Raw genomic sequence first — 14,800 nt, forward strand, 5'->3', positions numbered from 1 at the left:
CAACTGCTTAATGTCTTGCCCACCTATCTTCTTGAATTTCCTGGAAGTCATCTGCATGCGGGGGCAATGAAGACCCCTTTTGAATTCTATGAGCAGTATACCCCTAGTCACCAGCAGGGTGGACTGGCAATAAGGAACAGCCACACCCACATTCCCACCATCGATCCCAGCCCAAGAACCTTGAGAATTCCAGCACCAGTGAGCAGTATAAGGAGCAAAGGAATGGACCTCAATATGTATAGAGCCTCCTATGGGGTGGTTATTTATCCAAATATGAGTCAGGTGTGAACCTAACTGGCAATCCAGCAGACAGACAACTCTTATTAGGGATAACTAAAATGCTGGGGAAGACAAGAGGGGCGGCGGCATGGCACTTTAAGCACCACAGGATGCAGAGCGCACAGGGGGGATCAAGGAGCTCACCCTTAACTTACAGACACTAACACACAAACATCTCTCTCTCCTCCAGGTTCCGGGAGCCACATCAATGTATGCCGGCAAACCATCTGGAAGGAGCGACGGAGAATAGTCCTCCAACAGCAGAGGATCCCTGGAGCAATTGGGTCGCCGGTATTTGGGTGTCCACAGCCGACATGGCCCCAAAGATTAGGTCCTCACATTTGACACACTGTATGTACTCTTTAGGCAGCTGCAGACTGCACCTATGGCATCAAACGTCCATAATGCACTTCACACAGACTGCACCACTCAAGCATAGCCCACAGGCCGTGATAGTCTCAGGAGCCATCTTTCATCAGGACATGGCTCTCGTAATGAGGCTGATTGGGCTTTCCCAGCCGAAACGCACATCACATCAGCCATTAGATCTCACCCCCAATTGTGGCCCTACAGGGGCAATGGTGCAGGTTCGGGAAGTACGGGGGCTGGGCCTAGAGTGGGAACTCATTCAAAAGTGGTGCCCTCTTCTGTTGCCATTTTGGACAAGCCCCCATGAAAATGCACGTTTTGCTGGAGGTAAGCGGTAGAGGAAAGACCCAAGTCTGTAGGGGCAGCTCCCATAGTAGGAGGTGGAATGAACCTGTGTGGGTGGAGCATTGAGGGAGGTCAGGCTCAGCTAAAGTGTAGAGAGAAGACAGATGGGGCTTAGGCCTACACTCTGAAAAGACACCACCATACTCCAGCAGACCCCATGAGCCGCCAAAGCAAACCCTGTCCTGTGGCATAACCTGCAGATAATAGATGCTCCGTGTCTACCAGTGGCTTGTAGAAGTGAATCATCAACGACTAGAGACCTTACAGGGAGCAGTGTTCTGAGATGAAAGGACTTGACGAAAACAATAGAAGAAAGATTACGGTTTGGGAACCTCTTTGAAGCCACCAGGAGAGGCTCAGAAAAGGTCTGGGAACCCTTTAAACCTGCAACGAATGGCTGAAGAATGTGGTTTTGGGATCCCTTATGGAGCCACAGGAGGGGTTCAGTTAAAGAGCTAGGTGTATTGTTTTCTAAAGACTGCATGCTTCAGATTTCTGTTGTTGGTAAATAAACCTGGCTTTTGTTCAAACTTCAGTGTCTGTTCTCTTTGTGCAACCCACTCAGCTACACAAGAATCCTTACTACCAATGACTAATGCAGTGACTGAAGGCTGTGACTTCATTAAAAATAAACTGGGCCAAATCGATCTTGGGCCTAATTTGACTAGAACCTAGGGGCTGGTGGTGGAGAGGGGCGTCTCACCTCCTTCCATATTATATGTTGATGCATGAACGGTTGTACTGTGATGGTTTAATAAAATGACTTGAAAAACATTTTTATCCACTGGTGGGCAGAGCCTTCAATGATGTTTATGAGAATTCAGGACAAACCTACTAACCGTTCGCACTTATGGGGTGAAAGGCTCCTCCCCTCCAACCCAAGAAAGTCCAGGAATATTTCTGTTTGTGCTCAGTGTCAAAGTGTTTGACCCAAAATGGCGGTTATGTAGGTTTTGAAAATGTATTTCAGTCCTCCCACAGCATATCTGGCTTGTTAAAGATGAGAATAAAACCTGGTGGCAGAGTCACTATCGACTCTATAGTAAAATAACAAGTGAACATAATAAACGAATACCATTGACTAACACAATCCATTAACACAATGGGCTTCATTACAAGTTTGCCGGTCTGGAAATAAGGGTTCAGGTAAGCTCACCGGTATCCTTGTTTCCGGACCGGCAAAGTACAGGTTTGCCCCTGCCAGAGCAGCTGTGCCCGAGAGGTCTGACCCTGCCGGGCACATCGGTCACGGTAGGCAAAGCCGACACGGAAGCACCAGCACTGTTTAAAACAGTGCTGGTGCTTCCCTCCCCACTCCCATAGAGTCGTATGGGACTCTATGGGAATGGGGATTAAGGGAGTAGTTTCTTACCTGTAACTCCATTTCTCCAGCATTGGTATCTTTCATGGATTCACATGCTTAGAATATTCCCCGTCGTCAGACTGGGAACCCTCGGTACACATATAGTCATTTCCAATAGGAAAAACTTCCGACACTTGTGTGTCCTATCCCCGTCTACGTCCTCTACGGGGCCGCCCACGCACGCCCCGTTGGACGCAATGGTATATAAGCCCCGCCCCCGCGGGTCCCTTCAGATTTCGACCCCTCCAAAGAGAACGGGGGGAACCTGCTTACATACATATCTTCCACATTGCAGTCCGGGGAGGCCGGAGGGCGCATGTGAATCCATGAAAGATACCAATGCTGGAGAAATGGAGTTACAGGTAAGAAACTACTCCCTTCTCCAGCATTGGATCTTTCATGGATTCACATGCTTAGAATAGATTGTAAAGCAGTAACATCAAGAAGGAGGTGAGAGTGCAGTGTAACTTACATTCGTAGAGACACCCCCAAACACTACCCTTTACACCACGTATGTAAGTGACAACATATTATACTGATACGAAAACGGATTTCCACAGTACAATGTTATGCCATATGACTCAAGTATGCACCCCCTGCGCATATATATAAGATAAATAAACCTATATCTAGACAGATAAAAATATGTACGTTCATGTATACGATCTGAAACAGCTTAGGCCAAGTAAGCGACAGCATTTTCATCGTAATTTTGGCTTACCTCATTGAAAAAGGTGGCGCAGCACTGCCCGCCCCATCTGCACCTCGTCCGCATGCTGCTTTTCCAGGCAGTAATGGCGCGTAAACGTGTGTGGAACAGACCATGCCGCCGCCTGGCAGATGTCTGTCAGCGGAATTCCTGCCCATAGAGCCGCGGAGGAAGACGTCGATCTCGTAGAATGGGCTCTAGGGCGATCTTGTAGGGGTCTCCCGGCCTTGGAATGACACAGGGTAATTGCCGAAGAGACCCAGCGAGCCAGACCTTGTTTGGAGATAGCCTTTCCCCTAGCCGAGGGACCGTAGGCGATGAACAACTGTCTGGTGGTTCTGATATCTTGCGTTCTTTGCAGGTAAAATTTTAGCGCCCTTTTGACGTCTAGAGTGTGAAGAGCCTTCTCCGCCGTCGACGAAGGGGATGCAAAGAAAGTAGGAAGCACCAGGGTCGAGTGCTTATGATAGACCGAAGGTACTTTTGGGATGAAAGTAGGGTTAGTTGATAAAATTACTTTGTCCTTAAAGAACCTCAAATATGGAGGATCTATGACCAGTGCCTGTAATTCCGACATTCTTCTAGCCGATGTGATGGCGACTAGGAACGCAAGTTTCCAGGATAGGAATTGTAGAGATGAAGAGGACATTGGCTCAAAGGGAGGCTTCATTAAGGCAGCCAGAACCGTGTTCAGACTCCACGACGGTGGGAACCGTTTTGCAGGAGGGAAGGTTCTAAACAGACCCCTCATGAAATGCTTCACTAGTCTGTCACTGAACAGTGGTGAGGACTGTCTCCTTCTTGTAAACCTTGAAACAGCCGCCAAGTGTACTTTGATGGACGATGATGACAGTCCGCTCTCCGCAAGGTGAAGAAGATACGGGAGGATTTACTCAGGGGTTACTTCCAAAGGGTGAATATTGTGTTGCGTTTGACACCACGTACAGAATCTTTTCGATTTGCTTATATATGATTTGTTAGTAGAAGGGGCCCTAGCCGCTTGCAGAATCTTTCGGCAATCCGTCGAGACTTTCAGGTTCCCGAACTCTGAGAAGTCAGGAGCCATGCAGTTAAGTTCAGGCTGTCCGGATTGTGGTGCCATACAGTCCCCTTGTCCCTGGACAGGAGGTTCGGCACTTTCCTGAGTGGTATCGGTTGATCCAGTGACAGATGAAGGAGGTCGGAAAACCATGGTTGTCTCGGCCAGTGCGGAGCCACTAGGATGACCCGGCATTTGTACCTGTGGATCCCCTGGATCGTCCTCCGTATGAGGGGGAACGGAGGGAAGGCGTAGAGGAATTTGCCTGTCCACGGAAACGAGAACGCTTCCCCCAGGGAGCCTGTTTGGGGCCATCTGCTCGCGAACTGGACACATTTTCGGTTTTCTTCCGTTGCGAATAGATCGATCGATGGGGTCCCCCACCTTTCGAAGATTTCTTGTAGCTGACTGGAGTCCAGCTCCCACTCGTGAATTTGCGACGTTGTCCTGCTCAGGGAATCTGCCTGCACATTCTTCACTCCCGGTAGGTGGTACGCCACTAAGGAAATGTGGTTTTTTAAAGCCCAATGCCAGATCTTTTGAGCTTCCTTCGAGAGGGTCCTGGATCTGGTGCCACCCTGCTTTATCAGGTAGAACATGGCCGTCGTATTGTCTGTGAGCACTCTTACTTTTGATCCCTTGATATGTGGGAGGAAAGATTTCAGGGCCCATCTCACCGCCCTTAGCTCCAGCACGTTGATATGTAGACGCGATTCGGTCGACGACCACCTGCCTTGGGTTTGATGATTTTTCATGTGTGCTCCCCAGCCCGACAGAGAGGCGTCTGTAATGATGGTGTTCTGAAATTCCGGCTCTTGCAGGGGAACCCCTCTGTCCAGGTTGTGAACGACTTTCCACCATTGGAGGGCTTCGATAACTCGTTCGTCGTCGACGGTTATCTTGTCTGACCAGCGGCCTGTGGCCTGCTTCCATTTGTCCGACAGAAACTCCTGTATAGGCCTCATGAATAACCGGCAGTTTGCAACTAGGTGGATGCACGATGCCATGGAGCCTAGGAGAGCCGCATATTTTCTCACTGATATCCTGCTCTGCAGACGAAGTTGGCTTGTCAGTCGTTTGATCTTCGACAACCTTTCCAGGGATGGCTTCACTGTCCCCGCGTGGGTGTCGAATTGAGCACCCAAGAACTTCAAGCTCTTTGAGGGCTTTAGAGAAGACTTTTCGTAGTTCACCGCAAATCCCAGACGCTGCAGCAGTCGCAAGGTGGTCAATAGGCTGTCGTTGGTCGACGCTGGAGAGGAACCCCTCACGAGCCAGTCGTCGAGGTACGGGTATACGTGATGCCCTTCCTTCCGCAGCCAGGCTGCCACGGGTGCTAGGCATTTTGTAAAGGTTCTTGGGGAGGACTTCAGGCCGAATGGGAGCACAGTAAATTGGTAGTGTGTTTTCCCAACTAGGAACCTCAGAAACCTCCTGTGTTTTGTGCGCACCGGAATGTGAAAATACGCGTCTTGCAGATCTAGTGACGCCAGGAAGTCGTTCTTTTGGACAGATCTGATCACCTCCTGTAGTGTAAGCATTTTGAACTTTTGACTCAGCAGGGTTTTGTTGAGGTCCTGCAGGTCGAGGATGGGGCGCCACTTTCCGTTCGGCTTCTTTACTACAAAACAGCGTGAGTAAACCCCTAGGCCTTTCTGCGATGCAGGGACTAATTCGATGGCGCCTTTTTTTAACATGAGCGCAACTTCCTGACGCAAGATGCCTAGATGTGGTTGGGACAGGTGTATCGGTGGACGTCTTGGAGGTTTGCATTTGAACCGTAGGGAATGCCCCCGTCTCACCGTGTCCAGAACCCACTGATCTGTCGTGATTGACTCCCATTCCTCGACGCAGCGGGACACTCTCCCTCCTAGAACGTCATTGTTGGTCTTTTTGTTTTCCCGTCGACGACGAGTAAGTGGGACGTCTCTTGGAGGCCTGGAAATTTCTGCGCCGGGTTGAGGACTGCGAGGAGCGCCTATATCCTTGGGATGGATATGACGACCTACCAAAAGCTCTATCCCTGGTTGCTGAGAATCTTGCGTTTCCCGTAGCTCCTCTAAAGGGGCGAAAAGAACGAAAGGGCTTACCACTTTGGAGAGAGCCCAGTGAGCGTGCCGTCTCAGAGTCCTCCTTCATTCCTTTCAAGGCCTCATCTACCTTTTCGCCGAACAGAAGGTCACCTGCGAAAGGCATGTCCACGACTTTATATTGCACCTCGGGTCTGAAGTTGGTGCACTTGAGCCAGGCCTGGCGTCGTAGAACCACTCCGTAGTTAATTTGTTTGAACCCCGAATCTGCCAAGTCCACTGCTATATTAATAGCATGGTTCGATGCTTCTTCTCCTTCTCGAACCAGGGACATAGCCGTTTTCCTGTGTTCTTCTGGGAGGTGGTCCATAATAGGTGCCAGTCTGTGCCACATCTCCCTGTCGTACCTGGCCATAATTGCCAGGGAGTTAGCTGCTTTCACTGTTGAAGCCCCCACTGACAGGACCTTCTTACCGAAAGCGTCTTGGCGCCTAGCCTCGGAATCCGGGGGGGTAGAGCATTTATGTTGAGCCTTTGCTTTTCTCGTCGCCGCCGACACCACCGAGTCAGGCGTGGGTTGTGCCGAGAGGCATTTTGGCGTCGAGTCTGGGACTTTAAATTTTTTCTCTATGCGGCCCTTGACAGCAGGTTCAGAAAATGGGTGCCGCATGGTTTGGACGCCCTCTTTCCACACGTGGTCCAGGATTGGTATTGAAAAAATTGAGCGCCTACTCTTGCCCATGTGGTCAAAGAGAAAACAGTCCTTCTTTTCTTCCTGTTGGGCCAGGCCGAACTCCTTGCAGGCTTTTTCCATCATGGAATGGAAGGCACCTATATCATCCGGTGGTGATGGGTGAATGGGGCTTTTTGGAGGTTCCACCTCCACATCCGAAACCCATGATGGGTCCCTCGATGGCGAGAGGGAGATATCTGATGCTGACCCTTGGTCAGAGAGGGAGTCCGAGAGCTCACCCTCCTCCTGGACTGCTGGAGTAGTTGGGACTACGACCGATCTAGTCGGGCGGTGTGAAGGTCCGGGCTCGTCGACGAGGGGAGTCGTCGGTACGGGAGGAAGCCTTTCGTCCAGCGATTTCAAAAGCGAGTGTAAGGAGGAAAGTACCTCCATGGAGAGGGTAGCCTGGGCGCTTGGAGGCTGGGTAAAAACTTGAGAGCATGTTGCACCAGAAGGAAATCTGGCTCGTAGGCCAAGGTCTTCCGGGCTCACCATTCTGAAGCCATCGTCTTCTTTCGAGGCGATTGACACTGCCTGTTCTTGTAGCAGTGTGTCAGGAAACCCCATATCGAATACTTCTGGCCTCCAGGCCAGAACTTCCGTCGACGAGGGTATCGTCGTCGACCCCGTGTGTATGACAGGAGACTGCGCCAGAGAGGGTGCCGACTGGATCGTCGTCGTCGACGGAGGGCCTGCAGGTGGCTTCGGCGGTCCCGCCTTCGCGGAGCTCTCCCTGCGTTTATCCGCATCTCTACTCGTGGCTGATCTGTGATGATCGCCCGAGGAGGATTTAGGCCTGTCTTTGTCTTTCTTCGACGAGGATTTTTTCGCCGAGTCTTTCGATGAGCCCTTAGAGGTTTGACTTCGAGGCACGTCCTTCTCCATAGGTCGTGTTTTCTTGGCCGGAGGTTCCGACGAATGAGAGCGTCGGGGGGCCTCTGATGTTTTTGCCGAGGCGACACTGCGCACCGAGCCTACCTCTGACTGAGGGTACGCCCCCGCGCCGTCGTTCAGCCACGAAACCAGTCGCCGATTCCGGTCCTTCAGGGTTTTCTGCGAAAAGCCCTTACATATATCACATTGGTCCGCCGAGTGGTGAGGATGAAGGCAGTAGATACAGTCTAGATGGCCGTCCCCTTCATAAACCTTCTTCAGTCCGCACGTGGCACACGGGCGGAAAAGAGGCTTACCTGACATTATGACAGGACCAGACAAAAACTCGCAGGAGTTCGAACAGGACCAGACAAACAAACTCGCAGGAGTTCGAACAATTCGATAAGTATCCGTAGAACTACACGAGGAGATCCCACTATCTTTGGAGACGGTTGAAATCTGAAGGGACCCGCGGGGGCGGGGCTTATATACCATTGCGTCCAACGGGGCGTGCGTGGGCGGCCCCGTAGAGGACGTAGACGGGGATTGGACACACAAGTGTCGGAAGTTTTTCCTATTGGAAATGACTATATATGTGTACCGAGGGTTCCCAGTCTGACGACGGGGAATATTCTAAGCATGTGAATCCATGAAAGATCCAATGCTGGAGAACTAAATTACCGGCGCCTGACTTCCCAGCTTCCGGACTTGTAATAGCCCGGTGGCACCAGGAAGTCAGGTGCCGGTTTTTGTTTACGGGCCCAGCGGCAACCCGCCGGTAGAACCGGTTACCGCCGGACCTATAATGAGGCTCAATAAGTTAAAATGACAAGCTAATAAAAATAAACCTCACCCACATGTCTGAGTGACTGGTCCAGTGTGTGCACAAGTCCTGCACATACTGTCTGCTGAAGCTCCAATGTACACTTTTACAGTCATCTCGAAGGTAGAAAACTCGAACCTGGAAGTAAATTCTATGTGTCCTGTAATGAAGACACAGGCAAGAGGCTACATAATGAGAGTTGGGTGGACCTGTAGGCTGGGGCGGCCACCAGCTACAGGATCGAGAGGTGGTACACAGGATGTTCCCCGCGTCCACTATCCCACATTACGATTCTTTACCCTCGTCTGCAGGAAAACCCATACTCTGCTGGGAAACCTATTTTGGCCCAAACATGCCCAAGAATGAAAATACATATGAGGAGGAAAAGAACGGTGCTACGTTGTGCCCACAGAGAATTCTGTTTGTCTGAAGGAAAGGATTTCACAAGCACTTTTTGCAAGGAGTGCGCTAGGGCTCACTCATCTTCTTTCATGGGGCCCAACAGTCATCACAAACAAGCAACAGCACATCACATGAATCACAAGGGTGGGCTTGATGCTTTCACAGGGAATCGCTCGACATTTGGCCAGTCAAACTAAATTCAAGATGGCAGACAGCAATTCTGTAAACTCAGCAAGAGCAATGGGGTGTTCCTTTATGCAATGTAAGTTACCTGCGGAAGTGCTAGCTACCCCGGAATACACTCAATCATCCAACTCACAGGCACCTCTCACACAGCTGACATCTGTCAGACAGTTGCATAGCCCCTGCCAGTATACATGGCATACAGCAGTAGAAGGGTGTGGGCGGTAGGAGTAGAAAAAACAAGCATACATTACAGCATTGCAGAGAGCCCCTCGCTTCTACAGTTCAGGAAGGAGCTCAAGTCCCTCCGCTTCAAGGAATTGCTCCTCCCTAACACCTAGTTCCACACACCCACCACTCACCCTGAGACTGTGTGATCTGCTCCACATTGTTTCCTCCCCTGGTTGCTTGGAGATGTCTTACTGCCAAATTGCCCAGCATTCCCCGATAGCTTCCTGCTCTCCTGTTTCTCTGCTTCCCTCAAGGTGTTCTTCCCCTTATAAATCACTATTGCTTCCAAAAGCTAGGCGAGCCCTCAATAAATACCCTAATATATTACCATAATAAAATGCAAAGTGGTGAAGAGAACAAGACAAGAGAGGAGAACACGCAGGGGAGAAGGAGAGAGAGGAGGGTGAGATCAGCGAAGGAGGTGGAAAGAATATAAATGGGGAAGACAGAGGAGAGGATGAAAATAAAAGTCAGAAAGAGGAGACGAGCAGAGGAGGGTAAAGACTCTAGAAGGTGAAGAAGAACATATCCTAGTGGGGAAGGAGGTGGCAAAGGGGGCAGTAGGAGATACAGATTGACACCAGGGGAAAGAATGATGCCAGTAGAAAGTAGACACATAACTGAGAGGAACCAGTGGGGAGAAATAGGGTGAAGGCCTGAGACCAAGATAAGGAGCAAAGTGGAAACAACATTGATTGGGAGCAGGAAAGAAGACAAAGCCGGCAAAGGCATTCACATCCCACAAAAAAACATATTTCTGACGTTGAATAGGGGGAAGAAGAAGCCCTTTGAGATCCCAGTGACTGTGAATGATTGTTTGCCCACTGAGGTGTGTCAGAAAGAGAGCAAGTCTTAAAGAAAGCCAGAGTGATAATTGTGATAACACTAACCCCATCGTATGGGCTAAGTCACAAGCTAATCCCTGCTTAACATGTATAGTATTGAATCATTTGTATAGTGCCTTTCACCATTGGTATGGTCCCAATGCGCTGTAGTTTGAACACCCTCAGGGGACCGAAGTCCAGGTATGAGAAAATGTGAGAAGTGCTAGTATGCAAGTGTGAATAATGGCCAGTATGAAGCTATGATGGGGAGGCCATGTCCCTGCTAGCTACCCATGTCGAGCCGGCATGTGGATGGGTGGTGAAAGGCAGTCTAGAGGGGTTATGCAATAGCCGGTTAATTATTATGTGTGCAGATATACATCGAATTTGTCATGAAGAATAGCTGCATTCCTATGGCAGAGGTATTGTTCGAAGTGTTTTTGAGTGGTGTAGGATGGCAGATGCGTGCGGGTCTGCCGCTGTGCCTGCAGCTAAAGTTCCAAAAACATGGAGTGCAACAGGTTTAAGAAGCAATGGCTGTGACTTAATGAGTCCCTCATTGCTCTAGCTACATTCAACGTTCACCTAGAAGCTTTGCACTGGCTACATTCCCCCCGCACCTAGATACCATGCACTGGATAGATTATATATACATCAAAATACATCTAAGTGCAAAACACTGTCTGCCCCAAAATACATCTAAGTGCAACACACTGACTACCCCCAAAATATTTCTAAGTGCAACACAATGCCCGCCACAAAAGACAGTGTAACACACTGCCTGCCCCTAAAATACATCTAAGTGGAACATATTACCCACCCCAAAATACATCATAGGCTAGCCTTCACAAATGCAATACATAGGCTAACCATCACACGTCTTCTAAATGCAATACGTAGGCTAACTTTCACATTTCTTCTAAATGCAATACAACACCAAATCCAAGAGCACAGTGCAGGACAACAATGTCATTAGTAGGTGGTAGTAACATCTTTGACTCCACACTCTCCTTCTCTCCTCATATATCTGACGTCTCTAAGAAGTCACACTACCAGCTGCACCTCCTTAGAGATATTGTTCCCTTCCTCTCCTTCCCCCAGAAGCTCACTGTCTCCCGAGCCCTGGTTCTCTCGAAGCTGGAATACTGTAACAGTCTCCATCTTAATCTGCCTGCCTCCACTCTCCGCCCTCTGCAACTCATCCAGAACAGAACTGCGAGACTTGTCCTTGGCCTCAAGCCCAGGGACCGTATCTCTCCAGGACTGAAATCTCTACACTGGCTCCCAGTGGCTGCGAGGATTAAGTTCAAAACCCTCTGCATTGTCCACAAGGCCTTCTGGGGCCTAAATACCTGCAACTCTCTCTTCCTAAATATCTTCCTTCCCGAGCCCTTGGCTCATCCATCTCCAACTCCCTCAGGGTCAGCCGCTTCTCAAAGCAACAAGCTGGGGGTAGATCTCTCTCCGCGGCAGGAGCCTCCCTCTGGAACAGCCTTCCTGCCTCCCTGAAACTTGAGGAGAACCATCTCCGGTTCCGGAAGCACCTCAAAACCTTCCTCTTTGCTTCGGCTTTCTCTCTCCCTCTCCCCTGCTAAATTCTTCACTAAATTCTGCACCAAATCTGAAACTTGGCCACTCTCACTGACCTCGGTCCTGGGCCCAGCCACTCTGCACTTGCACTGCCTCCCTGGCAACCCCTGCACTGCGGGACTGTCTCTGTATCCCTACAGCCCCCCCCTTCCCAGCACTTGTCTGCACTTGCCACCAGCTGGCCCTATTTATCTATCTATTTATTTCTATTCTACTTACCTTGTACTGCACTTTTCCCTTCCCCCTACCCCTGCACTTGCGCGGTCTGAATGACACCCGGCCTAGTAGGATCGTTGTCTGTCCTCCCCCTGTTCCCCCCCCCTCCCTGCCTCGTCGCGCCTTGAAACACTTGTGTATAGGCACGTTACAAATGCCATATCATATCATAGGAGGGGTAGAGTTTTACCAGAGCACAGTCATGTCTGTGCTCCCCGCTAATACCACCTTGCCTGTGTGTGGCTGTAGGGTGTCCTGCCAGGCGTCCATGCACGAACAGGATATTGGAATTGCCCAGAGGTGAACTGCCCTTTGCCTCTGGCCCTTAGTCAGCTGCCCTGGGAGGGCCCTGAAATGCAGCTGGTCACGTAGGGTGGAGGGGGAGGACCAATGAGAACTGAATTAGTGGGCAGTGGGGACGGAGGGTCAGGGAGTATATGAGATGAATGGGAGATGACAGAGGGAAGCCGTCAGAGAAGGATGCCAAGACAAAAGGAAAGGCACACCTGACTGCCTTAGCCAACTGCTATGGGGTTGGGTGGGCAATGGAAGAAAGCAAGAAACAAAAAAAGGACTACTATACAAAGACAGGGAACTAGCTGCAGACCAGCTAAATAAACAGACTGGGAGTAAAGTAAAAACACACACACAGATTCCTCCAAGAGCACCAACTAGGCCAAAAAACGGATGGGAAATCAAAGTAAAACGCACACAGCTCCCTCCAAAGAGCACTGAGCATACCCTAGAACTCCTTACCAAGTGGCTGTTGTGCCAGATGGCTGCAGATTTCACACAGCCCATTCTGTGCAGGGCTTCATATGGCCCCAGGATTGACAGCCCTGGATCCACTTCTCAGGGTTCTGATCTGAAAATTGCATGTACAAAATCAAAGTGGTGGTGCACTTGAATATGTTTTCTAGTCGTCTGCCAATTCTTTGGCAGTGACAGTGCTGAGTGAATTTGATTTGGGTAACCCAGATTTTTACCAGCGTGGAGTATTCCAGCACTGGCCCCCTTTGTCATTAAGAATGTCCGCTGACCAGCCCAACATGCCACCTCATAACACTTCGGTACACAACTGCACTAAGGCCACAATGTGCAGTGCACTGTGTAAGACAGTGTTGGGCCGTGGAATGCAGGACCACAGAATCACAATGTCCTTGGTATGGTTCACTCTCGCTTTTCTACACATGTCCAGTTCTTCTCCTTCTTGGGCTTCATTGTAGCATCTAGCTCCCATCTGCTCACACTGAACTGCTGCGTCTGCCGCTTCCTTAATGGGGGCCACTTCATGTAGTCCAACCAGCTGTCGAGGTTTGAGGCAGACTCCATGGCACCAAAACCTGTACCTGGGGATCCTCAGAAAATCCTGCTTATTGCCAGTATTGCAAAGACAGAAATTCATAGGTTCAGTAATCTAGTGTTTTTATTGCACATAACTATCCTGTACTTGGGGCTAAGAAGTGGTGGAACCTTCTTCCAGATGAATCCCTCGCCAACTGGACCAGCCATCTTCAGCAACACTGATTGAGATTTTAGCTGAGATCACTACTGATGTAAAATGTGGATATTATGTGGAACAGTGTTATCAGAACAGGTGAGATTAATCACACAATAAAAGGCTTTCAGTGTGTTTTGGAAACATTCCCAGTATTGGCTTACTTAGTGGACGCAGGTGCATCTGAAGGAAGATCTTTAATTAAAAAAAAAGCTCCTCCCACTCAAAGAGCACAGTTGAGTGCAGTTGGTGAGCTCCTGAGGCGTGCTGAAGCCTTCGTCTGCGAGTACCGTTACGCTCCCCTCCTCCAACTTATGATAGTCTCAATGTACAAAACAAATTTCAGAATTCTTTCTAAAAGAAATCAAGTATTACGGCTTGACTAAAAACCCTGAAACAGGTTGTTCTAGATTCCTCCCAACTGTGCCAATTTTGGATGAAGGAAACGTGGACTCTCAGGGACAATTCAGTACGTGGAAACAGGCGGAGTCAACTCCCCCTATTACTAGGTAGTCTCAGAATTGGCACCAAAGCTAAACCTGTAGTACAGATTAACCTCACATCAGAAGAAATTAGTGGGTCAAATAAGAAAAGCCGAGGACAAAGCATTCCTAGATGCATGTCCGAGTCTGGAGCAGGAGAATAGATCTGCTTTGATGGGTGCAAAATCACTGGACGTCTCCCAATATCTGCTGAAACGTTTGTCACCAGTAAGACCGTCTCCGGCGATCTTCAACAATGATAGCGCCTCCATTTTTTACGCTGTTAATATGGACAGCCTCCTACTATCGACAACAAAAAAGGAGTTTGAGAGTAATACGCTTGGAGCAGGATTTCCTATGTAAGAAACGTGCGTCCCCTGCACACTTTGTATAAGGCCTAGGCCCAGTGCTTTAAGTGGGCTGGGGCCTGCCGGGGCTGGGCCCCGCCAGTCTCCAAAAAATGGGGCTGAGCCGGGGCCCCCCCCCGGTCCCACCACGCCATGGCAGGACGCATTATCCCACCACAGCCGCGACAGGAGATGCGCCCGCCAGTGTAACGTTAGGCAAGTGGACAGAAGTGCCAGTCAGGCACAGCGTCGCTGAGGCTGGCTGGCACTTCTGTCAGTCACTGTAACTTCCCTGATGACCCCCCATCTGGGGGGTCATCAGGGAAGTAACAGTTCCTTTGTTTGCCCTCCCCAGGTCACTGACCCTCTGTGAACCTGCAGGCTCCATGATCTAATATGTAGATTAGATCATGGAGGCCGCGGGTTCCCAGAGGGTGAAAGACGCCTCGGGCTCAGTGATCTCT

This window comes from Ambystoma mexicanum, chromosome 11 (assembly GCF_040938575.1).
Source record: "Ambystoma mexicanum isolate Mex_15411 chromosome 11, UKY_AmexF1_1, whole genome shotgun sequence".
NCBI classification, from domain to species: Eukaryota; Metazoa; Chordata; class Amphibia; order Caudata; family Ambystomatidae; genus Ambystoma; species Ambystoma mexicanum.